Source organism: Pan paniscus, chromosome 15 (assembly GCF_029289425.2).
Source record: "Pan paniscus chromosome 15, NHGRI_mPanPan1-v2.0_pri, whole genome shotgun sequence".
NCBI classification, from domain to species: Eukaryota; Metazoa; Chordata; class Mammalia; order Primates; family Hominidae; genus Pan; species Pan paniscus.
This window is the reverse complement of record NC_073264.2, coordinates 106976321-107002582: the sequence shown is the minus strand read 5'-3', so window position 1 is coordinate 107002582 and position 26262 is coordinate 106976321. Positions and strand designations below refer to the sequence as shown.

The window sequence follows — 26262 nt, the reverse complement described above, 5'->3', positions numbered from 1 at the left end:
CCCAAACATTTCCACTAGGCCCCACCTCCAACATTGGGGATCACATTTCAACAGGAGATTTGGAGGGGACAAATATCCAAACCATGTCACTCCACACTGTCCCCCCAAATCTCATGTCCCTCTCACATTGCAAAATATAATCATCCCTTCCCAATAGTGCCCAAAAAATCTCAACTTGTTCTAGCATCTACTCAATAAAAACTCCGAAGTTTCATCTGAGACTCAAGGCATGCCCCTTCCACCTATGAGGCTGTAAGATCCAAAACAAGTTGCTACTTCCAGGGTACAGTGATGGTACAGGCATTGGGTAAACACTTCCCTTCCAAAAGGAATAAATTGGCCAAAAGAAGGAGGGGGAAGAAGCAACAGGCCCCACACAATTCTGAGAGAAAGACATTAAACTTTAAAGCTCCAAAATAATCCTTGACTCCATGTCCTGCATCCAGGGCACACTGGTGTGAGGAGCGGGTTCCCAAGGCCTTGGGCAGGTCTGCCCCCATGGCTTTGCAGAGTGCAGCCCACATGGCTGCTCTCATGGGTTGTAGTTGAGTGCCTGAATCTTTTCCAGGCTCTGGGCGCAAGCTGCTGGTGGCTCTACCATTCTTGGGTATGGAGGGCAGCAGCCCCATTCCCAGAGCTCCATTAGGCAGTACCCCACTGGGGACTCTGTGAAGGGGCTCCAACCCTACATTTTCCCTCCACACTGCCCTACTGGAGGCTCTGTGGGAGAACTCCACCCCTGCAGCAGGTTTCTGTCTGGGCTCCCAGGCTTTCTTTTTTGTCTCTCTTTTTATTTTTATTTCAATAGTTTTAGGTTTTTGGTTACATAGATAAGTTCTTTCATGGTAATTTCTGAGATCTTGGCACACTCGTCACCCAAGCAGTGTACACTGTACCCAATATGTAATCTTTTATCCCTCACCTCTATCCCCTACTTGCCGTCAAGTATCCAAAGTCCATTATATCATTGTTATGCCTTTGCATCCTTATAGTTTAGCTCCCACTTATAAGTGAGAACATATGATGTTTGTTTTTCCATTCCTGAGTTATTTCACTTAGAATAATGGCCTCCAACTCCATCCAGGTTGCTGCAAATGCCACTATTTTATTCCTTTTTATGGCTGAGTAGTATCCCATGGTGTATATATACCACATTTTTTATCCACTCATTGGTCAATGGGCATTTAGGCTGGCTCCATATTTTTGCAATTACAAGGAGTTGCAATTGCACTGCTCTAAATATGTGTGTGCAAGTGTCTTTTTCATATAATGACTTATTTTTTTCTGGATACCAAATAGTGGGACTGCTGGATCAAATGGTGATTCTACTTTTAGTTATTTAAGGAATCTCCATACTGTTTTCCAAAGTGGTTGTACTAGTTTACATTCCCAACCAGGAGTGTAAAAGTGTTCCCTTTTCACCATATCCATGACAACATCTATTAGTTTTTAATTTTTAATTATAGTCATTCTTACAGAAGTGAGGTAGTATCTCATTGCAGTTTTAATTTGCATTTCCCCGAAAATTAGTGATATTGAGCATTTCTTTATATGTTTGTTGGCCATTTGTATATCTTCTTTTGAGAATTGTCTATTCATGTCGTTTGCCCACTTTTTGATGGTATTATTTTTTTATTGATGATTTGTTTGAATTCCTTGTAGATTCTGGATATTAGTCCTTTATCAGATGCATAGTTTGCAAATATTTTCTCTTATTCTGTGGGCTGTCTGTTTACTCTCTGATTATTTCTTTTGCTGTGCAGAAGCTTTTTTGTCTAATTAGGTCACATTTATTTATTTATTTATTTTTGGTTTTGTTGCACTTGCTTTTGGGTTCTTGATCATGAACTCTTTGCCTAAGCCAATGTCTAGAAGAGTTTTACCAATGTTATCTTCTAGAATTTTCATGGTTTCAGGTCTTAGATTTAAGCCTTTCATCCATCTTGAGTTGATTTTTGTATAAAGTGAGAGATGAGGATCCAGCTTCATTCTTCTACATGTGTCTTGCCAATTATCCCAGCACCATTTGTTGAATAGGTCATCTTTTCCCCACTTTACATTTTTGTTTGCTTTGTCAAAGATCAGTTGGATATAAGTATTTGACTTCATTTCTGGATTCTCTGTTCTGTTCCATGGGTCTAATGCCTATTTTTATACAAGTACCATGCTATTTTGGTAACTATAGCCTTGTAGTATAGTATGAATTTGGGTAATGTAAATCCTCCAGATTTGTTCACCTTGCTTAGTCTTGCTTTGGCTATGTGGGGTCTTTTTTGGTTCCAAATGAATTTTAGCATTGTTTTTTATATTTCTGTGAAGAATGATGGTGGCACTTTGATGGGAATTGCATTAAATCTGTAGATTGTTTTTGGCAGTATGGTCATTTTCACAATATTGATTCTACCCATCCAAGAGCATGGGATGTGTCTCCATTTGTTTGTGTCATTGATGATTGCTTTCAGCAGTGTTTTGTAGTTTTTCTTGTACAGATCTTTTACCTCCTTGGTTAGGTATGTTCCTAAGTATTTTATTTTTTGCAGGTGTTGTAAAAGGGATTGAGTTCTTGATTTGTTTCTCAGCTTTGTCATTGTTGGTGTATAGCAGTGCTGCTAATTTATGTACATTGATTTTGTATCCTGAAATTTTACTGAATTAATTTAACAGATCTAGAAGCTTTTTGGATGAGCTTTAGGGTTTTCTAGGTATGTGATCATATCATCAGTGAACAGCAACAGTCTGACTTCCTTTTTACTGATTTGGATGGGCACCCAGACTTTCCTATACATCCTCTGAAATGTAGGTAGGAGCTGCCATGCCTCCTTCACTCTTGTATTCTGCCCACCTGTGGGCTTAGCACCATGTGGAAGCTACCAAGGCTTCCAGCTTGCACCTTCTGGAGTGGCAGCCTGAGCTGCACCTGGGACTCTTTGAGCCTTGGCTGAACCTGGAGCAGCAACATCCCAAGACACCACAGGGAAGCAAGACCCCAGCCCTGGCCCCCATAACCGTTTCATCCTCCTAGGCCTCTGGGCCTGTGATGGGAGAGACTGTCCCAAAGACTTCTGAAATGCCTTTAAGACCTTTTTCTCATTGTCTTTGCTATTAGCATTTAGTTGCCTTTTAGTTATGCTAATCTCTCTAGCAAGTGGTTGCTCCATAAGGCATTTGGGTTCCTTGCCTGAAAAGGCTCTTTTCTTCTCAACCTCATGGCCAGCCTGCAAATTTTCCAAATGTTTATGTTCTGCTTACCTTTTAATTATAAATTCTAACTTTAAGTCATTTTTTTGCTCCATATTTGATTTAGGCCATTCAAAGCAGCCAGGTTACTTCTTGGATGCTCTGCTGCTTTGAAATTTCTTCCACCAGATACCTTAGGTCATCACTGTCAATCTCAGCCTTTCACAAAGCCCTGGAACATGGACACAATACAGCCAAGCTCCTTGCTGGGGGCATAACAAGCATCACCTTTACTCCAGTTCCTAATAAATTCCTCATTTCTACCTGAGACCTCATCGGCCTGGCCTTTACTGTCCATATTTCTATCAGCACTTTGATCACAACTATGTAACCAGTCTCTAAAAAGTTCCAAATTTCCCCTCATCTTCCTGTCTTCTTCCTGGGCCCTCCAAACTCTTCCAACCTCTGCCCATTACCCAGTTCCAAAGCCACTTCCACATTTTCAGGTATCTTTATAGCAACACCGCACTCCTTGCTACCAATTTTCTGTTTTCATCCATTTTGCATTGCTATAAAAGAATACCTGAGGCTGGATAATTTATAAAGAAAAAGAAGTTTATTTGGCTCACTACAAGCTGTACAAGAAGCATAATGCCAGTATCTGCTTCTGGTGAGGCCTCTGGAAGTTTACAATCAAGGCAGAAGGCAAAAAAGGAGCCAGCATAGGCCAGGCATGGTGGCTCATGCCTGTAATCCCAGCACTTTGGGAGGCCAAGGCAGGTGGATCACTTGAGGTCAGGAGTTCGAGACCAGCCTGACCAACATGGTGAAACCCCATCTCTACTAAAAGCACAAAATTATCCAGGTATGGTGGTGCACGCCTGTAGTCCCAGCTACTAGGGAGGCTGAGGCAGGAGAATTGCTTGAACCCAGGAGACAGAGGTTGCAGTGAGTGAGCCGAGATCACACCATTGCACTCCAGCCTGGGCAACAAGAGTGAAACTCCATCTCAAAAAAAAAAAAAAAAAAGGAGCCAGCATGTCACATGGTGAGAATGGTGAGAGGGAGAAAGAGAGATAAGAAGGAAGTGTCAGGTTTTTTTAAACAACCAGCTCTTGTGTGAACTAATAGAGTGAGAAATCACCCATCACCAAGGGGATGGCACCAAACCATTCATGAGAGATCTGGCCCTATGACCCCAATACCTCCCACCAGGCCTCACCTCCAACACTGGGGATCATATTTCAATGTGAAATTTGGAGGGGACAAACATCTAAATCATATCAGGAACTCCATGTTACTGCTAACCCCCAAATCTCTAGGGGTGACATTGAGTGACAAGCATGGTACTGAAAGATACTTGGTCAGGTTCTCCCAGTGAAGCCCAAGCACCCTCAGGGTACAGGGCTGGGAGGCCTAATCACACCAGCTCAGCCCAGGACTTGGCTGAGTCTGCCCTGGCATTAGAAGACAGCAGACCTAGAACTGGGTTGAACAAGATCAGGCCACTTTGTGCATGTTGCCAAGAGAGAAACTGAAGGATCAGAAGTGGGCAGTAAGTTTTCAGTGAACCCAGGGGTCATAAGTAGCAAAAATGTGGAATTCAGTAAGGGGTAGAGGCTGGAAGAGTTTTGAGGTGTGTGTTAGAAAAAGCCTAGGTTTCCTTGAAGACTATGGTAGAAATATGGACATTGAAGGTGATCCTGGTGGGAGCTCAGAAAGAAAGAGGAGAGCTATAGAGAAAACTCCTGTCATCTTGGAGAATACATAAATTGTCACGAACAGAATGTTGCTAGAAATGTGAATGTTAAAGATGCCTCTGCTGAGGCTCCAGACAGAAATGAGGAAGATGTTATTGAAAACGAAGGTGACCCTTGTCATAAAGAGGCAAAGCACTTGGCTGAACTGTGTTCCATTTTGTGGAAAGTAGAAATTATACATGATGAACTTGGATGTTTAGCTGACGAAGTTCCTAAGAAAATTGTTGAAGGCATTCTTGATTTCTCCTTGCTGCTTACAGTAAAATATGAGAAGAGAGAGATCAGCTGAAGAGGGAAGTGCTGAGGTGGCTGGGTCAGCTGACCCAAGGGCCCTTCGAGCTGATTTAGGCTGCTCACCTTGGTCTCAGAATCACCACGGCCATGGCCAGTCAGTCACAGGTGATCCAGCAGCTGCTGCAGGCCGAGAAGCAGGATGCCAAGAAGGTGTCCGGGGCCCACAAGCAAAAGAACCAGAGGCTGAAGCAGCCCAAAGGAGCAGCTTAGGCTGAAATTGAACAGCACTGCCTGCAGAAGGAGAAAGAGTTCAAGGCCAAGGAAGCTGCAGCACTAGGATCTCGCAGACCCAGGATAACCATCCTCCAGACCTACTTCCAGCAGAACAGGGAAGAAGTCTTAGATAACCTTTTGGCCTTTGTCTGCAGCATCCAGCCAGAAATCCCTGAAAACTATCACATAAGTGGATAGGAAAAGAGAGAAGCACCTGTTAAATGGACTGGCACTTTAGATGCCCTCATGGAATAAGAAGCTCTAGTTATATTCTTATAAGAAGACATTAACTTATCTCTGTATATTATAGAGTAGGCCCATTCACTTTTCGGAGAGAAGCAAATCCAGTTTCTTTGTACAGACTTAGAATTTATCTAGGCTGGGCATGGTGGTTCACGCCTGTAATCCCAGCATTTTCGGGGGCCAAGGCAGGCAGATGGCTTGAGCTCAGGAGTTTGAGACCAGCCTGAACAACATAGTGAGACTGTGTCTCTACAAGGAAATATAAAAATTAGCCAGATATGGTGGTACATGCTTATAGTCCTAGCTACTTGGAAGAGTGAGGCAGGAGGATCACTTGGACCCAGAAGGCAGAGGTTATAGTGAGCCAAGATCGTGCCACTGCACTCCAGCCTGGGTGCTAGAGTGAGACCCTGTCTCAAAAAAAAAAACTTAAAGATTTCATCTTTTTACCTCATGTTTCTTAGGAATATAATGGGTAAATATTGTCTATTTTATTATGCCTTTTGGCTCAAGCAATATATATACATATATATATATATATATCACTGTTGATGTTTTCTTTCTTATATCAAGTTTAAAAGAAAAAGCAAAACAATCCTTTGAAGAAAGGAAGGAATTAAATCATTTTTTCCTTAATGCTTTTTTGAAGGTCAGGGGCTTTATCTATGAAAACGTAGTAGTTTCTGTAACCTGTGTGAAGCATCAGCCAGCCTTAAAGTAGTCCATTGCTGCTAATAATTAGAACAGTGAATATTACTAGTATAATTGTTTCAGCTTCTTAATCAAAATAACTAGATGATAGAATTCAAGAACTTGTTACGTGTTATTACTCGGTGTACTAATAATCACTTAAAAGTAAAGCCTATCATGCAAATAAATAAATAAATAAATACATGAGACCAGATAAAATGAAGGAAGAGTGACTTTGAGATCAGAGCCACAGGTGAGGAGGCTGTTGGGGCTGCTGTTGCCACCGTGGGCCCAGAGTGTGGGGCCACCCCAGTGGGCCTGGAAGATGGAGCATTAACCGAGGAGGATGAATCTTGAGCCTTAAATCTAATAAAGGGCCAACTAGAAGCCCCTAGTGCTCATCATCCTCATAAAGGCAGCCAGAAAAGTCAATAGACAACTATATTTTAATGAAAATAACTGAGGGAGAGCACTGAGTGCATCAGAGGAGTAACAGAAACCCTGATAAGCACAGAAATGTGGGCTGGCCACATAGACAACAGAAGGAAACACACGGTCTCCACCACTCCATCCCCCAACCAGGATTATCTGGGAATCGGGAGGAATTTCTGACATGAGGAGGTAAGCAAGAGGATCCCAGTGGCACCCACTAACACCTCGGACACCTGCAGACCTCACCACTGGGGTCTCCTGCAGTTTGCACTGGAGGGAGTTGCCTGGAGGCCACATAGCTGTGCTCCCAAAAAAAGGTGCTGACACTGTACCCCACTCCCACATGGCTAGTGCTTCACCACACTGGAATAGGAACTATGGCTGGAGTGTGTCTTACCCAAGGAGTGAGTAGTCACAGCTCCCCTTCATCCCTGAGGCTAAGCTGCCACCGAACAACCCAGACTAGTGGTCCCACATCCCCAAGTCAAGCTATGGGCATCTATTAAACCCTTCCCCACAGAGCCAAGTGGATCAGCTCCACCCACTCCTCCCCCTGACCCTTTGAGTCCAAGCTAAAGCAGTATCTTGCCTCCTAGCAAAACAGGACTTTGGCCATGCCTTTCTAGTGTCTACGTTGAAGCAGCACCCTGCATTCCAGGAACTAATGCCTTGGCCACCCAGAAGGTCACACACTGCAGTGCTTAGGCTGAAGCAGCAACCTGTATCCTACAGAAATGGTGCCTGGGCCACTCAGAACAATTACACCCTCTGATACATAAATGCAGGCCTTTCCTTACAGCGGAGAAGGCCTGAGCTGAAGCAACACATCACTTTCTAGGGAATCAGTGCCCTGGCTTAAGCTGAGCAGCAGCACATCCCAAGGCTGAGCTGATATAGCACTCTATGCCCCAGAAAAACAGAGCAGTGGCTAAGCTGAGACATCTCAGCCTACAGGCCAAACAACTGTAGTGCCCTGCTTCCCTGGAGCTTGCCTAGGCCCCTAGGGTCTGAGCTGCTGAGGCACCCTCTCCCTGGGAAGTAGAATCAGCACTGTGCTGTTCCCTGCCTGCTCCCCACCAAGGCCCAAATTACAGCTATGCTCTGCCATCTTGGGATACTTGCTAACACTGTACCTGGTCTCACAGAGTCTGGGATCCTGCTGAGCCCTACCATCCTAGGGTCTAGAGTCAATACCACACAGTGCCTCATCCCCTGGGACCAAAGTTTCCATTGTGCCCTATTGGCTCAGCTTCCCAAATTGCAGCCATACCATACTCCCCAGGTCCACACCTCCAGAACACCCCTTCTTCCCCAGAGTTGGACAAATGCTGCACCCCTCAGGAATAGACTCACAGCTACAACCTGGCCCCTTGAGCAAAAACTGTTAAAGGGTGCCTCAGAGTCACAGATCCTAGCACTGTGAGCCACCTAATCCAAACCTGCCACAGAAACTGAACCTACACCCCAAGACCCAGGTGCCACAGTAGATTCTTGAAACCAGGAGACTAGGACTCCAGTTGCACAGCTACTCTAATTTTCTGCACCTGGAATCCAGCACCATTGCAGCTGCACGTTGGCCACATTAGACCTGCTACCAAGAGAGAGCCCCTTGACTAAATCTCCTCATTGTGGGGAAACAAGAAGAGGAGGACTACAAAAGCCCTTGACACTGAGTACATTAACCTGTGCCACCACTACATCCACAAACTTCTACAGCCTAGTCCACTGAGGTGCCCACAGTTATTGCTGAGGTTGAATGCAGTTGAAGAAGACGCATGGAGGCTATGCCACCACACCTATTCAGAAACAGAGTCATCACACTTTCCCAACCAAAACACTAAACCCAACTGCAGGTGAAATTGTTTCTCTAAAAAACCCACTCTTGAAAGTTTGGAAGAGGTGACTATTTCACCAGATGCACAGACATCAATGCAGGAACACAATAAACATGAGAAAGCAAGGAAATATGACACCACCAAAGGAACATAACTCTCATTAATAGACCTCAATGGAAAAAGAAATCAATGTATTTCTGGAAAAGGAATTCAAAATAATGATCTTAAGATAACTCAATAAGATACAAGAAAACAGATAAACAATTCAATGAATTCAGGAAAGTAATTTACAGTATGAATGAAAATTTCAACAGAGATAGAAATAAAAAAGAAGCAAACTAAAATTCTGCAGGTGAAGAATTCAATGAATAAAATTAAAAAATACAGTAATGAGCTTCAACAGCAGATATGATGAAGCAGAAGAAAGGAAGAGATAGATCCCAATACAATAATAGTTGATAACTTCAACACCACTCTCAGCACTGGACAGATAATCCAGACAGAAAGTCAACAAAGAAGCATTCAATTTAAAAAGCACTTTAGACCAAATGCATCTAACAGATATTTACACAACATTTCATCCAACAGCTGTGAAATACACATTCTTTTCATCAGCACATGGAATATTCTCCAGGATAAACCATACAGTAAGTCACAAAACAAGTCTCAACAAATTTGAAAGAATTAAAATTATATCAAATATCATTTATGACCACAATAAAACTCAAAATCAATAAGAGGAACTTTTAAGACTGTACAAAGACATGGGAAATTAAATAATGTACTCCTGAGTGACCAATAGGAATTAAGAAGGGAATTTTAGAATGTCAACAAAGAAAATGAAAATAGAAATGCAACGTACTAAAATTTATAAGATATAGCAAAAAGCAGCATTAAGATGGAAGTTTATGGCAATAAATACCTACATCAAAAAAGCAGAGAGATTTCAAATAAATCTCATCCTTGAAAATGCATGTCAAGGAACTAGGAAATCAAGAATAAACCAAACCCAAAATTAGTAGAAAGAAAGAAATAATAAAGATCAGAGCAGAAATAAATGAAATTCAGACTAAAAAAAAAAATCAACAAAACGAAAAATTGAATTTTTCAAAAGATAAAAATGACAAATAATTAGCTAGACTAAAAAAAAAGACCCAAAAGAATGAAATCAGAAATGAAAACAGAAACATTACAACTCATATCACAGAAACACAAAGGATAATTAGAGACCATACACCAACAGATTAGAAAACCTAGCAGAAACAGGTATATTTCTGGACAATACAACCTACCAAGACTGAACCAAGAAGAAATAGAAAGCCTGCACAAACCAGTCATGAGCATTGAGATTGAATCTGTAACAAAAAGTCTCCCATCAAAGGAAAGCCCAAAGAAATTCCTATTGAAATACCAATGACATTCCTATCAAAATGCCAATTCTACAGTAACCCAATGGCTTCACTGGGGAATTCTACCAAACACTAAAAAAACTAATACCTATTCTTCTGAAAATCTTCCAGAAAATTGAAGAGGAGGGAATTCTTCTAAATTCCTTGTATGAGGCCACTATTATGGTAATTATGATTATGATTATGATTATGTGATTATTATTATGATTCCAAAACCAGACAAGGACACAACAAAAAAAGCAAACTATAGGCTAAATACTCTGATGAAGATAATAGATGAAAACCTTCAACCAAATACTAGCAAATTGAATCCAGCAGCATATTAAAAACATTATTTATCATGATCAAGTGAGATTTATCCCAGGAATGCAAGGATGGTTCAACATATGCAAATCACATCAACAGAATGAAGGACAAAAACCGTATTATCATCATAACAGACACAGAAAAAGTATTTGATAAAATCCAACATCCCTTCATAAAAATTCTCAGCAAGTTAGGTATGAAAGGAATATACCTCAACACAATAAGAGCTATATGTGACAAACCCACAGCCAACATCATACTGAACATGCAAGAGTTGAAAGCTTTTCTCTAAAATCTGGAACAAGCCAATGATATCAGGCCAGATGTAGTGGCTCATGCCTCTAATTCTAGCACTTTGGGAGGCCAAGGCAGGAGGATCACTTGAGCCCAACAAAGGAAACAATCAACAGAGTGAAAAGACAATCTACAGAATGTTAGAAAATATTTGCAAACTCTCCATCCAACAAGGGACTAATATTTAGAATACATTGGAAACTCAAACAACTAAACAGAAAAGAAAACAAATTTTTTTATTAAAAATAGGCAAATGAAAAAATATTTAAAAGTTTTTAAAACCAAAAAAGGAACTGAATAGACGTCTCTAAAAGGAAGATATACGAATGGCCAACAGACATATGAGAAAATGCTCAACATTACTAATCATAAGGAAAATGCAAATTGAAACCACAATAAGATATAATCTCACCCCAGTTAAAATGGCTATTATTAAAAAAGGCAAAAAACAATTGCTGTCAAAGATTCAGAGAAAGGGGAGCTTTAATGCATTACTGGTTGAAATCTTGTCTTTGGAATTAGCACAGCCATTGAAAAACAATAAAGAGCTTCCTCAAAAAATGGAAATGAGTACTGCCCCATGATCCCGCCATCCTCTACTGGGTATTTATCCAAAGGAAATCTATGTCAAAGAGACATCTACACTCCATGTTCATTGCAGCACTATTCACAATGCCAGTGTTGGAATCAACCTATGTGTCCATCAACAGATGAATGCATAAAGAAAATGTAGTGTTTATACACAAACACAGAGAGAGAGAGAGAGAGGAATTCTATTCTGCCATAAAAAAGAATGAAATCTTGTCATCTGAGATAACATGGATGAGCTTGGAGGACATGTTAAGTGAAATAAAGCTAGACACAGACAGCCAAATATCACATATTCTCACTCATATATGGAAGCCAAATAAGTTGATCTCATAGAAATAGGGAGTAGAATAGTGGTAACCAGAGGCTGGGAATGGGAGGGGATAGGATAGCTAGAAGTCGATTAATAAATACAAAATTACAGTCAGGTAAGAGGAATAGGCCCCGGTGTTCTCTAACACCATAGGGTGACTATAACTAACAACAATTTATTGTATATTTTCATATGGCTAGAAGAGCAAATTTTGATTCTTCCCAGCACAAAGAAGTGATAAATGTTTGAGGTGATGGATATGCTAATTGTTGCAGGAAGTCAGGGACCCCGAATGGAAGGACCAGCTGGAGCCATGGCAGAGGAACATAAATTGTGAAGATTTCATGGACATTTATCAGTTCCCAAATAATACTTTTATAATTTCTTATGCCTGTCTTTACTTTAATCTCATAATCCTGTTATCTTCATAAGCTGAGGATGTACGTCACCTCAGGACCACTGGGATAATTGTGTTAACTGTACAAATTGATTGTAAAACATATGTGTTTGAACAATATGAAATCAGTGCACCTTGAAAAAGACAGAATAACAGCGATTTTTAGGGAATAAGGGAAGACAACCATAAGGTCTGACTGCCTGAGGGGTTGGGCAAAAAGAGCCATATTTTTCTTCTTGCAGAAAGCCTATAAATGAACGTGCAAGTAGGGAAGATATCGCTAAATTATTTTCCTAGCAAGAAATATTAATATTAATACCCTGGGAAAGGAATGCATCCCTGGGGGAGGTCTATAAACGGCCGCTCTGGGAATGTCTGTCTTATGTGGTTGAGATAAGGACTGAGATAAGGACTGAGATAAGGACTGAGATACGCCCTGGTCTCCTACAGTACCCTCAGCTTATTAGGGGGGTGAAAAACTCCACCCTGGTAAATTTGTGGTCACACTGGTTCTCTGCTCTCAAACTCTGTTTTCTGTTGTTTAAGATGTTTATCAAGACAATATATGCACCGCTGAACATAGACCCTTATCAGTAGTTCTGTTTTTGCCCTTTGCCTTGTGATCTTTGTTGGACCCTTATCAGTGGTTCTGCTTTTGCCCTTTGTCCTGTTCCCTCAGAAGCATGTGATCTTTGTTAGACCCTTATTAGTAGTTCTGCTTTTTGCCTTTGAAGCATGTGATCTTTGTACCCACTCCCTGTGCTTACACCCCCTCCCTTTTTGAAACCCTTAACAAAAAACCTGCTGGTTTGAGGCTCAGGCGGTCATCACAGTCCTACTGATATGTGATGTCACCCCCGGCTGCCCAGCTGTAAAATCCTCTCTTTATACTGTCTCTCTTTATTTCTCAGCTGGCAACACTTATGGAAAACAGAAAGAACCTACGTTGAAATATTGGGGGCAGGTTCCCCCAATACTAATTATCCTGATTTGATCATCACCCATTGTATATATGTATCCAAATATCACAAGGTACCCCAAAATATATACAATTATTATGTGTCAGTTAAAAACAATCATAAAAATTTTTAAACAGCTAAAATAAAAGTATATTGTTTTCTTCAAAAAAAATCTAATGCAGTTTTCCCTACTAGGTTTTGGGCTTGCTTAGGACCCATGGCTCCTCTCTCCCTTCCAATGTATCCCTTTTGGAATAGGAATGTCCATCCTATGACTGCCCCATCATTGTACTTTGGAAGCAGATAACTTCTTGTCAAGTTACAAAGCTCCACAGATGGAGAGGAATTTCACCCCAGAATGAATCACCCTGCATTTCTCCCACACTTGATGCAGGTGATATGTCGCTGAGATTGCGGACTAAGAGTTGGTGCTGGAAGGGGTTAGCCATCGTGAAGATGTTGCTATGGGATGCAGGGATTTTGCCTGTGAGAAGGACATGATTATGGGGGGAGCGGAGGGCAAACTGTCATGGGTTAAAATGTGTCCCCTATAAATTCATGTGTTGAAGTCCTAACCCCCAGGACCACAGAATGTGACCTTGTTTGGAAACAGTCTTTGCAGCTGCAATCAAGTTCAGATGAGGTCACCCTGGAGTAGGGCAAGCCTCTGATCCAATATGACTGCTGTCCTCATGAAAAGGGGGAATCTGGGCACAGACAGCACGTGGGGAGAACGCCCTGTGAAGATGGTGCTGCTTCCACAAGCCAAGAGCAGCAGAGACGGCCGGCAAAGCCCAGCAGCAAGGAGAGAGCCTGGAACAGAGTCTCCATGACACAGAGGAGCCACCCCACCGAGGCCTCCATCCCAGATGCCCGGCCTCCAGAATCAGGACGGAATAAAGGTCTGTTGTTTAAGCCATGCAGTCTGGGGTGCTGTGTTGCCAGGGCCGCACTTAACGGATACGAGTGTTGTCCTGAGCTGCCAGCCCCACAGACTGCACGAGGCCTCCCTGCCCCAGCCAAGTGCAGTCTCCCCAGCCCCCTGGGTGTGCCATGGGCAGTGTGGGGCCCCTCACTCCGTCCTCCCCCAGCCTGGGAGGTTGAGCCCATTATGAGCTCCATGTAACCAAGGTGAAGCCAGAGTGAGAGGCTGGGAGCTGACTGGGAGCCTGCGGCTGGAGGATGGATTTCCCTAGGGACCCACACGTACACCTCCACCTGTCTCCTGGATGTTCTCTCTGAGGGCAGGGCTGGTGCCAGCTCAGGGATCCAGCAGGGTCACAAGGGCAGGCTAGGTCCTTGTGGAGAGCACATTTAGTGGGATGGACATGATTTCCCCTCGCAAGTGTCCATTATTCCTGTTCCTTGCTGGACGCTTCCTCTTCCATTCTGGATACTTCCTGTGCGACACCTCCTCGGGCTTTCAGTCTTCCCAGGCCCTCTGGCCTCATTCCATTCCCTGCTACCTCCCACCTCCACGTACGTCCTTGCCCAGCTCTTCCCTCTATCCAGAGCTTCTTCCTGGCAAGGTCTCTGCTGAGATCAGTCCAGGCTCCCCCAGCACAGGTAGGAGCCTTGCACCTGCCCTTGGCCCTCCCCACCCTGCATGATGCCAGCATCCCCAGGCCCCAGGGAGGCCCCATTTCTCTCTCTGCTGGAAGTCCAGTGGCCCTGGAGTCTCACTGCCGGTGGGGTGTGCCCCTGAACTCTGAGGAAGCTAAGTACACTGCCCTCAGACAGGCTATCACCCCTGCTCAGCCCCAGGGCCCTGCCCCCTACCCCTTCCCCTCACCTGCACCACAGGCTCTGGCCAACTCTGCCCAGGCCCTGAATGGGCCCCTCTGGCTCCCCTCTGCTGCTACACTGCCCTGCACCACCTCCACTCAGCTTCAGTGTGTTCATCCACCTGTCCCATGTCCCCTCGGCCCCCAGGAGCACAGCTGGTGGCCCTGGCTCCTGGCAGCCCATCTTGTTCCTTCTGGAGCACCAGCCTCAGAGGCCTTCCTGTGCAGGGTCCACTCGGCCAGCCCTGGGACCCTCCTTGTCTCAAGCACACACGTTCTCCCTGCAGCCAGACCTGCGCCTGCCTGTGAGCTCAGCCCTGAGCCTTGGAACGCCTTCCATTCTCCATCCCAGCTCGCCCTTGCCAGCTGCTCAGCGGGATGAACTCACACTCCCCTCCCTGCACTGTGAGTGAGAGTCAGCTGGAGAGATGCCCAGGCAAAAGCAGCCACCAGGGCCCAGTGGGGGCCAGAAGCTTCAGATGAGAGGCCCAGGTATTGAGAGGCTGAGACCACAGGCAGAATGGTCATAATCGCTGCCAGTCTCAGTCCAGCCCCAGGGACTCAGAGACAGGGAAAAGAGCAGCACACAAGGTCCGGGCTCCCCACCTTCTCCCGTGAGTATGGGGGAGTATGGGGCAGCCACCATCCCCATCCCCACACACCCATGAGGCAGCCTCAGCTGTGTCTGGACTCCCCCTCGCCCTCTGACACAGAAACCACCAGAAGAAAAGGGAACTTCAGGAAGTAAGCGGTGCCGCCGGTTTCAATCTTGTTCTTAGTCTTTGCAGCGTGGAGTTCACACCCCTGGGGACCTGAGGGCCGAGCTGTGATTTCCTAGGAAGACAAATGGCAGCTGACAGCGGAGGCGGGGCTGCCCACATGTACCGCGCCAGAACAGGAAGGGCTGAGACCCCCACCTCGGTGAGTGGGGTCAGCACAGGGCAAGGGCACAGGCTCGGGAGGAGAAGGACAGAGCCTGAGCGCAGCCGTGGGTGCTCCTGGACCTCAGCTGCTGAACAGGCTGCAAGAGGCTGGGGAGACGCGGGGGCGAGGCCGGCCCCACATGGAGGCCCAAGCGGAGCCAGCACGGGGGAGGTGGGCAGCCTTCAGGCACCGATGCCCACCCAGTGCGAGACAACGGGAACCGTGGGCAGAGGCTTCCAAGCCAACAGGGCAGGATACACCAGAGGCTGACTGAGGCCTCCAGGACGACCGGGCTGGGAGCATGAGGAACATGACGGGATGCGGCAGAGCCAGCCGTGGGGTGATGCCAGGATGGGCACGACCGACCTGAGCTGAGGAGGCAGTAGAGCGAGGGAGCAGGAGAGGCCCCAGGTGAACAGAGGGGCTTGTCCAGGCCAGCAGCATCACCGGAGCCCAGGGCAGGGTCAGCAGTGCTGGCCGTGGGGCCCTCTCTCAGCCAGGACCGACAGCAGGTGAGCCGGGAGCAGAGCAGGGAGGGTGAGTGTGGCAGCAGGACAGGAGGGTGGAAGCCAAGCCCAGAGGCAGAGGCAGGGACAGGGGAGGCACAGGGGCTGGGCTCAGAGCCAGCTGATGGGGCTGGGGCACCTGCTGGCAGGGAGCAGGGCTGTGGTCAGCAGCGGAGAGGAGGGGAGAGCTGTGCTGAGTGCACGGGCGGGAGGAGGGAAGAGTCCAGGGAGGCCCAGAAAGGCCCAGAGCGCAGCAGGCCTGGGGCGAGGGGAGGGGCTGAGGTTCCGTGCGTTCAGGGAACTGACCCAGCAGAGCAGAGGCCACTGAGGAGCTGAGGTTCTGGAGAGGCTTCCAGAGCAGGAGCAGTGCAGGGACGGGAGGATCCGGGAGCTCATCAAGGAGGGGCCCATGGGCAAGGGCAAGGGGCTCTGTTGGGGAGACCTGACTGGACAGTGGGGCTGCTCCACAGCATAGGGAACAAGCCAAGTGCTGCAAAAACAAAAATGAGGCAAGAAAAACAGCCTAAACCTGGACAGAGGGTGCCAGGACAGGCAGGGGGGCAACAGTGGACCGAGTGACGTTGTTGCCCCGGGTTGAGGGAGGGCAGAGTGAGCAGGGGGCAGGCATTGGAGTTCAGGGGACCAGGACCGAGCAGCCACAGGTGCGCAGGGCAGGTGGGAGGCAGAAGGAACAGGGGGCAGCTCCTGGAGCTCAGGGGACCACGGGAGAGCATCTGAAGGTGAACAGGAGCCGGTGGAGGGGCAGGATGAGCAGGGGGAAGACCCTGGAGCTCAGAGGACCAGGGCAGAGCAGCCACAGGTGAGGAGGCAGCCACAGGTGCGCAGGGCAGGTGGGAGGCAGGAGCAGCAGGGGGCAGCCCCTGGAGCTCATAGAGCCAGGGCAGAGCAGTCGCAGGTGAGCAGGGCTCAGTGGAAGATGGGCAAGCAGGGGGCAGCTCCTGGAGCTCAGGGGACCAGGGCAGTGTAGCCACAGGGGAGCAGGGGCTGGTGGGAGGCAGGACAAGCAGGCGGCAGCTCCTGGAGCTCAGGGGACCAGGGCAGTGTAGCTGCAGGTGAGCAGGGGCTGGTGGGAGGCAGGACGAGCAGGGGGCAGCTCCTGGAGCTCAGGGGACCAGGGCAGAGCAGCTGCAGGTAAGCAGGGGCTGGTAGGAGGTAGGATGAGTAGGGGGCAGCTCCTGGAGCTCAGGGGACCAGGGCAGAGCAGCCGCAGGTGAGCAGGGCTCAGTGGAAGATGGGCAAGCAGGGGGAAGCTCCTGGAGCTCAGGGGACCAGGGCAGTGTAGCCGCAGGTGAGCAGGGGCTAGTGGGAGGCAGGATGAGCAGGCGGCAGCTCCTGGAGCTCAGGGGATCAGGGCAGAGCATCAGAAGGTGAGCATGGCTGGTGGGAGGTGGGCGAGCAGGGGGCAGCCCCTGGAACTCAGGGGACCAGGGCAGAGCAGTCGCAGGTGAGCAGGGGTTGGTGGGAGGTAGAATGAGTAGGGGGCAGCTCCTAGAGCTCAGGGAAGAGGGGAGAGCATCAGAAGATGAGCAGGGCCGGTGGGAGGTTGCAGAGCAGGGGCAGCTTCTGCAGCTCTGCCAGCCAGGGCAGAGCAGCTGCAGGTAAGCAGGGCCGGTGGGAAGCAGGGGGAGCAGGTGGGCAGCCCCTGGAGCTCAGAGAGCCGGGGAAGATCATCGGTAGGTGAGCAGGGGCTGGTGAAAAGCAGGAGGAGCAAGGGGCAGCTCCTGGAGCTCAGAGGACCAGGGAAGAGCAGCCACAGGTGAACAGGGGCAGGTGGGCGGCAGAATGAGCAGGGGCAGCTCTTGGAGCTCAGGGGACAAGGGCAGAGCAGCCACAGGCAAACAGGAGCGGGGTGGAGGGACAGGAGGAGCAGGGGGCAGCTCTTGGAGCTCAGGGGACCAGGGCAGAGCCGCCACAGGTGAGCAGGGACAGGTGGGGGGCAGGAGGAGCAGGGGGCAGCTCTTGGAGCTCAGGGGACCAGGGCAGAGCCGCCACAGGTGAGCAGGGGCAGGTGGGGGGGAGGAGGAGCAGGGGGCAGCCCCTGGAGTTCAGGGGACCAGGGAAGAGCAGCCGCAGGTGAGCAGGCGCAGGTGGGGGGCAGGAGGAGCAGGGGGCAGCTCCTGGAGCTCAGGGGACCAGGGCAGAGCAGCCGCAGATGAGCAGGCACAGGAGGGGGACAGGAGGAGCAGGGGGCAGGCACTGGACTCAGGGGACCAGGGCAGAGCAGCCGCAGGTGAGCAGGCGCAGGTGGGGGGCAGGAGGAGCAGGGGGCAGCTCCTGGAGCTCAGAGGACCAGGGCAGAGCAGCCGCAGGTGAGCAGGGGCAGGTGGGGGGCAGGAGGAGCAGGGGGCAGGCACTGGAGCTCAGGGGACCAGGGCAGAGCAGCCGCAGGTGAGCAGGGGCAGGTGGGGGGCAGGAGGAGCAGGGGGCAGCTCCTGGAGCTCAGGGGACCAGGGCACAGCAGCCGCAGGTGAGCAGGGGCAGGTGGGGGGCAGGAGGAGCAGGGGGCAGCTCCTGGAGCTCAGGGGACCAGGGCAGAGCAGCCGCAGGTGAGCAGGGGCAGGTGGGGGGCAGGAGGAGCAGGGGGCAGCTCCTGGAGCTCAGGGGACCAGGGCAGAGCAGCCGCAGGTGAGCAGGGGCAGGTGGGGGGCAGGAGGAGCAGGGGGCAGGCACTGGAGCTCAGGGGACCAGGGCAGAGCAGCCGTACGTGATGAGGGGCAGGTCGGAAGCAGGAGGAGCAGGGGGCAGCTCCTGGAGCTCAGGGGACCAGGGCAGAGCAGTCGCAGGTGAGCAGGGCTGGTGGGGGGCAGGATGAGCAGGGGACAGGCACTAGAGCTCAGGGGACCAGGGCAGAGCAGCCGTACATGATGAGGGGCAGGTCGGAAGCAGGAGGAGCAGGGGGCAGCTCCTGAAGCTCAGGGGACCAGGGCAGAGCCGCCGCAGGTGAGCAGGGCTGGTGGGAGGCAGGATGAGCAGGGGACGGGCACTAGAGCTCAGGGCAAGGCAGCCACAGGTGAGCAGGGATGGTGGGAGGCAGCACTCAGCTCCTAGACTTTGGCAGGAGTTGGGTAGTTGCTGGCAGTAGACAGCTGAGGGCTGGTGAAAGTGCAGTGCAGCCTCCTGGTGCCGGGAAGGGAATGTGAGCCCATCCCACTGAGCAGTTGGCAAGGGCGAGCTGGGATGGAGAAGGGAAGGCGTTCCCGGGCTCAGAGCTGAGCTCACAGGCAGGGGCAGGTCTGGCTGCAGGGGGAACGTGTGCTTGAGACCAGGAGGGTCCCAGGGCTGGCCCTAGGGGACCCTGGGCAGGAAGGCCTCTGAAGCTGGCGCCCCAGAAGGAGCAAGATGGGCTGCCAGGAGCCAGGGCCACCATCACAATGAAGCTGAGTGGAGGAGGTGCAGGGCAGTGTAGCAGCAGAGGGCAGCCAGAGGGGCCCATTCAGGGCCTGGGCAGAGTCAGCCAGAGCCTGTGGTGCAGGTGAGGGGAAGGGGTGGTGAGTGGGGCCCTGGGGCTGAGCAGAGGGGATGGCCTGGCTGAGGGCAGGGCACTTAGCTTCCTCAGAGGTCAGGGGCACACCCCACCTGCAGTGGGACTCCAGGGCCACTGGGCCAGTGGCAGAAAGAAATGGGGCCTCCCTGTGGCCTGGGGGTCCTGGCACCATGCAGGGTGGGGAGAGCCAAGGGCAGGTGCAAGGCTCCTACCTGTGCTGGGGGGCCTGGGCTGAGCCCAGCAGGGACCTTGCCGGGGAAAACTCTGGAGAGAGGGAGGAGGTGGACTGGTGGCTGAGAAGGCCAGGCCAGGGCTGGGAGGGTGAGGGTGTGGTGACTGAGCCTCCAGAGGTAATGCAGGACACTGGGAGGCAGGGGGCATCCAGGCACTCAGGGCCCTGACCTGGGCTGCTGCACACTGGGGCTAAGGGGAAAGGAGGGGAGAGGCTGAGGAGGAGGCTCCAGGAGGCTATTCCAAAGCAGAGGGTTCCGGGGCCCTGGGGCTGAAGGGCGCCGACCCTATGCAGTCTCTGGCCCCTCTGCTGCACAGAAGAAAAGGGCCTTGGAGGGCAGAGGGCAGGCTATGACCAGGGCCCTGGGCAAGTCAGGCCCACTCACTAGGGGAGGGCCTCGCTGGGGCGGCAGGGTCAGGGGCTTCAGGGGACTCAGGGGACCCACGAGAAGCCATCTGAGAACAGTGTCCACTGGTCAAGCCAGGCACCTATAAAAGGCTGGAGTGGGGCCAATGGGCATGAGCTGTCCCTGAGGTGGCACCGATGGCCAGAGCTGAGGCCAAGCTAGAGGCCCTGGACTGTGCTGACTCCCGGCAGGCACAGAGCACTGACCCGGCTGCCGAGCCCCGCCTCCTAGGCTGCAGGGGTGCCTGCGGAAGGGCACCACAGGGCCGCCGGTCCTGCAAGCTTTCTGGGGCAGGCCGGGCCTGACCTTGGCTTTGGGGCAGGGAGGGGGCTAAGGTGAGGCAGGTGGCGCCAGCCAGGTGCACACCCAATGCCCGTGAGCCCAGACACTGGACCCTGCCTGGACCCTCGCAGAAAGACAAGAACCAAGGGGCCTCTGCGCCCTGGGCCCAGCTCTGTCCCACACCGCCGTCACATGGCGCCACCTCTCTTGCAGCTTCCACCAAGGGCCCATCGGTCTTCCCCCTGGCGCCCTGCTCCAGGAGCACCTCTGAGGGCACAGCGGCCCTGGGCTGCCTGGTCAAGGACTACTTCCCCGAACCGGTGACCGTGTCGTGGAACTCAGGCGCCCTGACCAGTGGCGTGCACACCTTCCCGGCTGTCCTACAATCCTCAGGACTCTACTCCCTCAGCAGCGTGGTGGCCGTGCCCTCCAGCAGCTTGGGCACCCAGACCTACACCTGCAACGTGAATCACAAGCCCAGCAACACCAAGGTGGACAAGAGAGTTGGTGAGAGGCCAGCGCAGGGAGGGAGGGTGTCTGCTGGAAGCCAGGCTCAGCCCTCCTGCCTGGACGCATCCCGGCTATGCAGTCCCAGCCCAGGGCAGCAAGGCAGGCCCCGTCTGTCTCCTCACCCGGAGGCCTCTGCCCGCCCCACTCATGCTCAGGGAGAGGGTCTTCTGGCTTTTTCCACCAGGCTCCGGGCAGGCACACGCTGGATGCCCCTACCCCAGGCCCTTCACACACAGGGGCAGGTGCTGCGCTCAGACCTGCCAAGAGCCATATCCAGGAGGACCCTGCCCCTGACCTAAGCCCACCCCAAAGTCCAAACTCTCCACTCCCTCAGCTCAGACACCTTCTCTCCTCCCAGATCCAAGTAACTCCCAATCTTCTCTCTGCAGAGCTCAAAACCCCACTTGGTGACACAACTCACACATGCCCACGGTGCCCAGGTAAGCCAGCCCAGGCCTTGCCCTCCAGCTCAAGGCGGGACAAGAGCCCTAGAGTGGCCTGAGTCCAGGGACAGGCCCCAGCAGGGTGCTGACGCGTCCACCTCCATCCCAGATCCCCGTAACTCCCAATCTTCTCTTTGCAGAGCCCAAATCTTGTGACACACCTCCCCCGTGCCCACGGTGCCCAGGTAAGCCAGCCCAGGCCTCGCCCTCCAGCTCAAGATGGGACAGGTGCCCTAGAGTAGCCTGCATCCAGGGACAGGCCCCAGCTGGGTGCTGACACGTCCACCTCCATTTCTTCCTCAGCACCTGAACTCCTGGGAGGACCGTCAGTCTTCCTCTTCCCCCCAAAACCCAAGGATACCCTCATGATTACCCGGACCCCTGAGGTCACGTGCGTGGTGGTGGACGTGAGCCACGAAGACCCCGAGGTCCAGTTCAAGTGGTACGTGAACGGCACGCAGGTGCACAATGCCAAGACAAAGCCGCGGGTGGAGCAGTACAACAGCACGTTCCGTGTGGTCAGCGTTCTCACCGTCCTGCACCAGGACTGGCTGAACGGCAAGGAGTACAAGTGCAAGGTCTCCAACAAAGCCCTCCCAGCCCCCATCGAGAAAACCATCTCCAAAACCAAAGGTGGGACCCGCGGGGTATGAGGGCCACATGGACAGAGGCCAGCTTGACCCACCCTCTGCCCTGGGAGTGACCGCTGTGCCAACCTCTGTCCCTACAGGGCAGCCCCGAGAGCCACAGGTGTACACCCTGCCCCCATCCCGGGAGGAGATGACCAAGAACCAGGTCAGCCTGACCTGCCTGGTCAAAGGCTTCTACCCCAGCGACATCGCCGTGGAGTGGGAGAGCAGCGGGCAGCCGGAGAACAGCTACAACACCACGACTCCCATGCTGGACTCCGACGACTCCTTCTTCCTCTACAGCAAGCTCACCGTGGACAAGAGCAGGTGGCAGCAGGGGAACATCTTCTCATGCTCCGTGATGCATGAGGCTCTGCACAACCACTACACGCAGAAGAGCCTCTCCCTGTCTCCGGGTAAATGAGTGTGACGGCCGGCAAGGCCCCGCTCCCCAGGCTCTGGGGGTGGCGCGAGGATGCTTGGCACGTACCCCGTCTACATACTTCCCAGGCACCCAGCATGGAAATAAAGCACCCAGCGCTTCCCTGGGCCCCTGTGAGACTGTGATGGTTCTTTCCGTGGGTCAGGCCGAGTCTGAGGCCTGAGTGGCATGAGGGAGGCAGAGTGGGTCCCACTGTCCCCACACTGGCCCAGGCTGTGCAGGTGTGCCTGGGCCGCCTAGGGTGGGGCTCAGCCAGGGGCTGCCCTCGGCAGGGTGGGGGCTTTGCCAGCGTGGCCCTCCCTCCAGCAGCAGCTGCCCTGGGCTGAGCCACGAGAAGCCCTAGGAGCCCCTGGGGACAGACACACAGCCCCTGCCTCTGTAGGAGACTGTCCTGTTCTGTGAGCGCCCTGTCCTCCGACCCCCGTGCCCACTCGGGAGCATGCCTAGTCCATGTGCGTAGGGACAGGCCCTTCCTCACCCATCTACCCCCATGGCACTAACCCCTGGCAGCCCTGCCCAGCCTCGAACCCGCATGGGGACACAACCGACTCCTGGGGACATGCACTCTCGAGCCCTATGGAGGGACTGGTCCAGATGCCCACACACACACTCAGCCCAGACCAGTTAAACAAACCCCGCACTGAGGTTGGCCGGGCACACGGCCACCACACACACACGTGCACGCCTCACACACGGAGCCTCACCCGGGCGACCTGCACAGCACCCAGACCAGAGCAAGGTCCTCCCACACGTGAACACTCCTCGGACACAGGCCCCCAGGAGCCCCACGCAGCACCTCAAGGCCCACGAGCCTCTCGGCAGCTTCTCCACTTGCTGACCAGCTCAGACAAACCCAGCCCTCCTCTCACAAGGTGCCCCTGCAGCTGCCAGACACACACAGGCCCCCACACACAGGGGATCACACGCCACGTCGCGTCCCTGGCTCTGGCCCACTTCCCAATACCGCCCTTCCCTGCAGCTGGGGTCACATGAGGTGTGGGCTTCACCATCCTCCTGCCCTCTGGGCCTCAGGGAGGGACACGGGAGACGGGGAGCGGGTCCTGCTGAGGGCCAGGTCGCTATCTAGGGCTGGGTGTCTGGCTGAGTCCCGGGGCCAAAGCTGGTGCCCAGGGCGGGCAGCTGTGGGGAGCTGACCTCAGGACACTGTTGGGCCATCCCGGCCGGGCCCTACATCCTGGGCCCCACCACAGAGGGAATCACCCCGAGAGGCCCGAGCCCAGCGGGACACAGCACTGACCACCCCCTTCCTGTCCAGAGCTGCAACTGGAGGAGAGCTGTGCGGAGGCGCAGGACGGGGAGCTGGACGGGCTGTGGACGACCATCACCATCTTCATCACACTCTTCCTGCTAAGCGTGTGCTACAGTGCCACCGTCACCTTCTTCAAGGTCGGCCGCACGTTGTCCCCAGCTGTCCTTGACATTGTCCCCCACGCTCTCACAAACTGTGCCTGACACTGTCCCCCATGCTGCACCCACCTTTCCAACAGTGTCCCCCAGGCTGTCTCCACATGTCCTTGACACTGTCCCCCAACTGTCCCTGATGCTGTCCCTCACACTGTCCCCACCTGTCCCTCACACTGTCCCCCACGCTCTCACAAACTGTCCCTGACACTGTCCCCCACACTGTCACAAACTGTCCCTGACACTGTCCCTGGCACCGTCTCTCATGCTGTCCCCACCCGTCTCCGACACTGCACCCCACGCTGTCCCCACCTGTCCTCAACAATGTCCCCCATGCTGTCCCCACCTGTCCCTGATGCTGTCCCCCACACTGTCCCCATATGTCTCCAACACTCTCCCCCACGCTGTCCCCACCTGTCCCTCACACTGTCCCCCACGCCATCCCCATCTGTCCCGACAATGTCCCCAGGGTGTCCCCAGCTGTCCCTGATGCTATCCCCCACACTGTCCCCACCTCTCCCTGATGCTGTCCCCCATGCTGTCCCCACCTGTCCCTGATGCTGTCCACCAAACTGTCCCCACCTGTCCCTGACACTGTCCCCCACACCATCTCCATCTGTCCTGACAATGTCCCCACAGTGTCCCCAGCTGTCTCTGACACTGTCCCCCACACTGTCCCCACCTGTCCCTCACACTGTCCCCACCTCTCCCTAACACTGTCCCCTATGCGATCCCCACCTCCCCCTGACACTGTCCCCCACACTGTCCCCTCCTGTCCCCAACAATTTCCCCCATGCTGTCCCCACCAGTCCCCAACATTCTATGCCATGCTTTTCCCACCTGTCCCCAACACTGTCCCCCATGCTGACCCCTCCTGCCCCCAACAATGTCCCCCATGCTGTTTCCTCCTGTCCCCAACACTGTCCACCACTCTGTCTCCTCCTTTCCCTGGCATTGTCCCCCACTCTGTCCCCACCTGTACCCAACACTATCCTCCACGCTGTCTCCAACTGTCCCTGATGCTGTCCCCCACACTGTCCCCACACCTCCCTGATACTGTCCCCTATGCTGTCCCCACCTGTCCCCAACACTGTCCCCCACACTGTCCCTACCTGCCCCCGACACTTTCTCCCATGCTGTTCCCACGTGTCCCCAACACTGTCCCCCACACAGTCTCCACCTGTTCCTGACACTGTCCCCCATGCTGTCCTCACCCATCTCTGACACTGTACACATACTGTCCCCACCTGTCCCTGATGCTGTCCTCCACGATGTCCCCACCTCTCCCTGACACTGTCACCCATGCTGTCCCCACCTGTCCCTGACACTCTCCTCCATGCTGTTCTCACCTGTCCCCAACACTCTCCCCCACACTGTCTCCACCTGTCCCTGACACTGTCCTCCACGCTGTCCCCACCTGTCCCTGACACTGTCCCCCATGCTGTCCTCACCTCTCCCCAACACTCTCCTCCATGCTGTCCTCACCTGTACCCAACACTCTCCCCCCACACTGTCTCAAACTGTCCCTGACACTGTCTCCCACACTGTCTCCACCTGTCCCTGACACTGTCCCCCATGCTGTCCTCACCTGTCTCTGACACTGTCCCCCGTGCTGTCCCCACCTGACACTATCTTCTGTGCTGTCCACATGCTGTTGCTGCCCTGGCTCTGCTCTCCACGTCCAGGCCTCAGAGCAGGCAGTGGTGAGGCCCTGGCACATGGGTGGCATGAGGGGCGGATGGGCCTCAGGGGCAGGGCTGTGACCTGGGTGGCCTGAGGGGTGAGCAGGCCTCGGGGTCAGGGCTGTGGCCTCGCTCACCCCTGTGCTGTGCCTTGCCTACAGGTGAAGTGGATCTTCTCCTCGGTGGTGGACCTGAAGCAGACCATTATCCCCGACTACAGGAACATGATTGGGCAGGGGGCCTAGGGCCACCCTCTGCGGGGTGTCCAGGGCCGCCCAGACCCCACAAACGAGCCGTGGGCCATGCTCAGCCACCACTCAGTCCACACCTGCCCCCGACCTCACCGCCCTCAACCCCATGGCTCTCTGGCCTCGCAGTCACCTTCTGACCCCTGACACGCCCCCCTTCCAGACCCTGTGCATAGCAGGTCTACCCCAGACCTCCGCTGCTTGATGCATGCAGGGCACTGGGGGCCAGGTGTCCCCTCAGCAGGATGTCCCTGCCCTCCGGACCACCAGGTGCTCACACAAAAGGAGGCAGTGACCGGCATCCCAGGCCCCCACCCAGGCAGGAGCTGGCCCTGGA

At 52.5% G+C, this 26262-nt stretch overlaps 1 pseudogene and 2 gene segments (V, D, J or C); all 3 read left to right on the top strand.

Annotated features, from left to right (window-relative positions):
• Positions 1-26262, top strand: part of LOC100971589 (immunoglobulin epsilon heavy chain-like) — a 394860-nt gene that overhangs the window by 171281 nt on the left and 197317 nt on the right.
• LOC117975722 (immunoglobulin gamma-1 heavy chain-like) overlaps positions 1-26262 on the top strand; it is a 154368-nt gene that overhangs the window by 74383 nt on the left and 53723 nt on the right.
• On the top strand, positions 5319-5642 carry LOC100969710 (V-type proton ATPase subunit G 1-like; annotated as a pseudogene).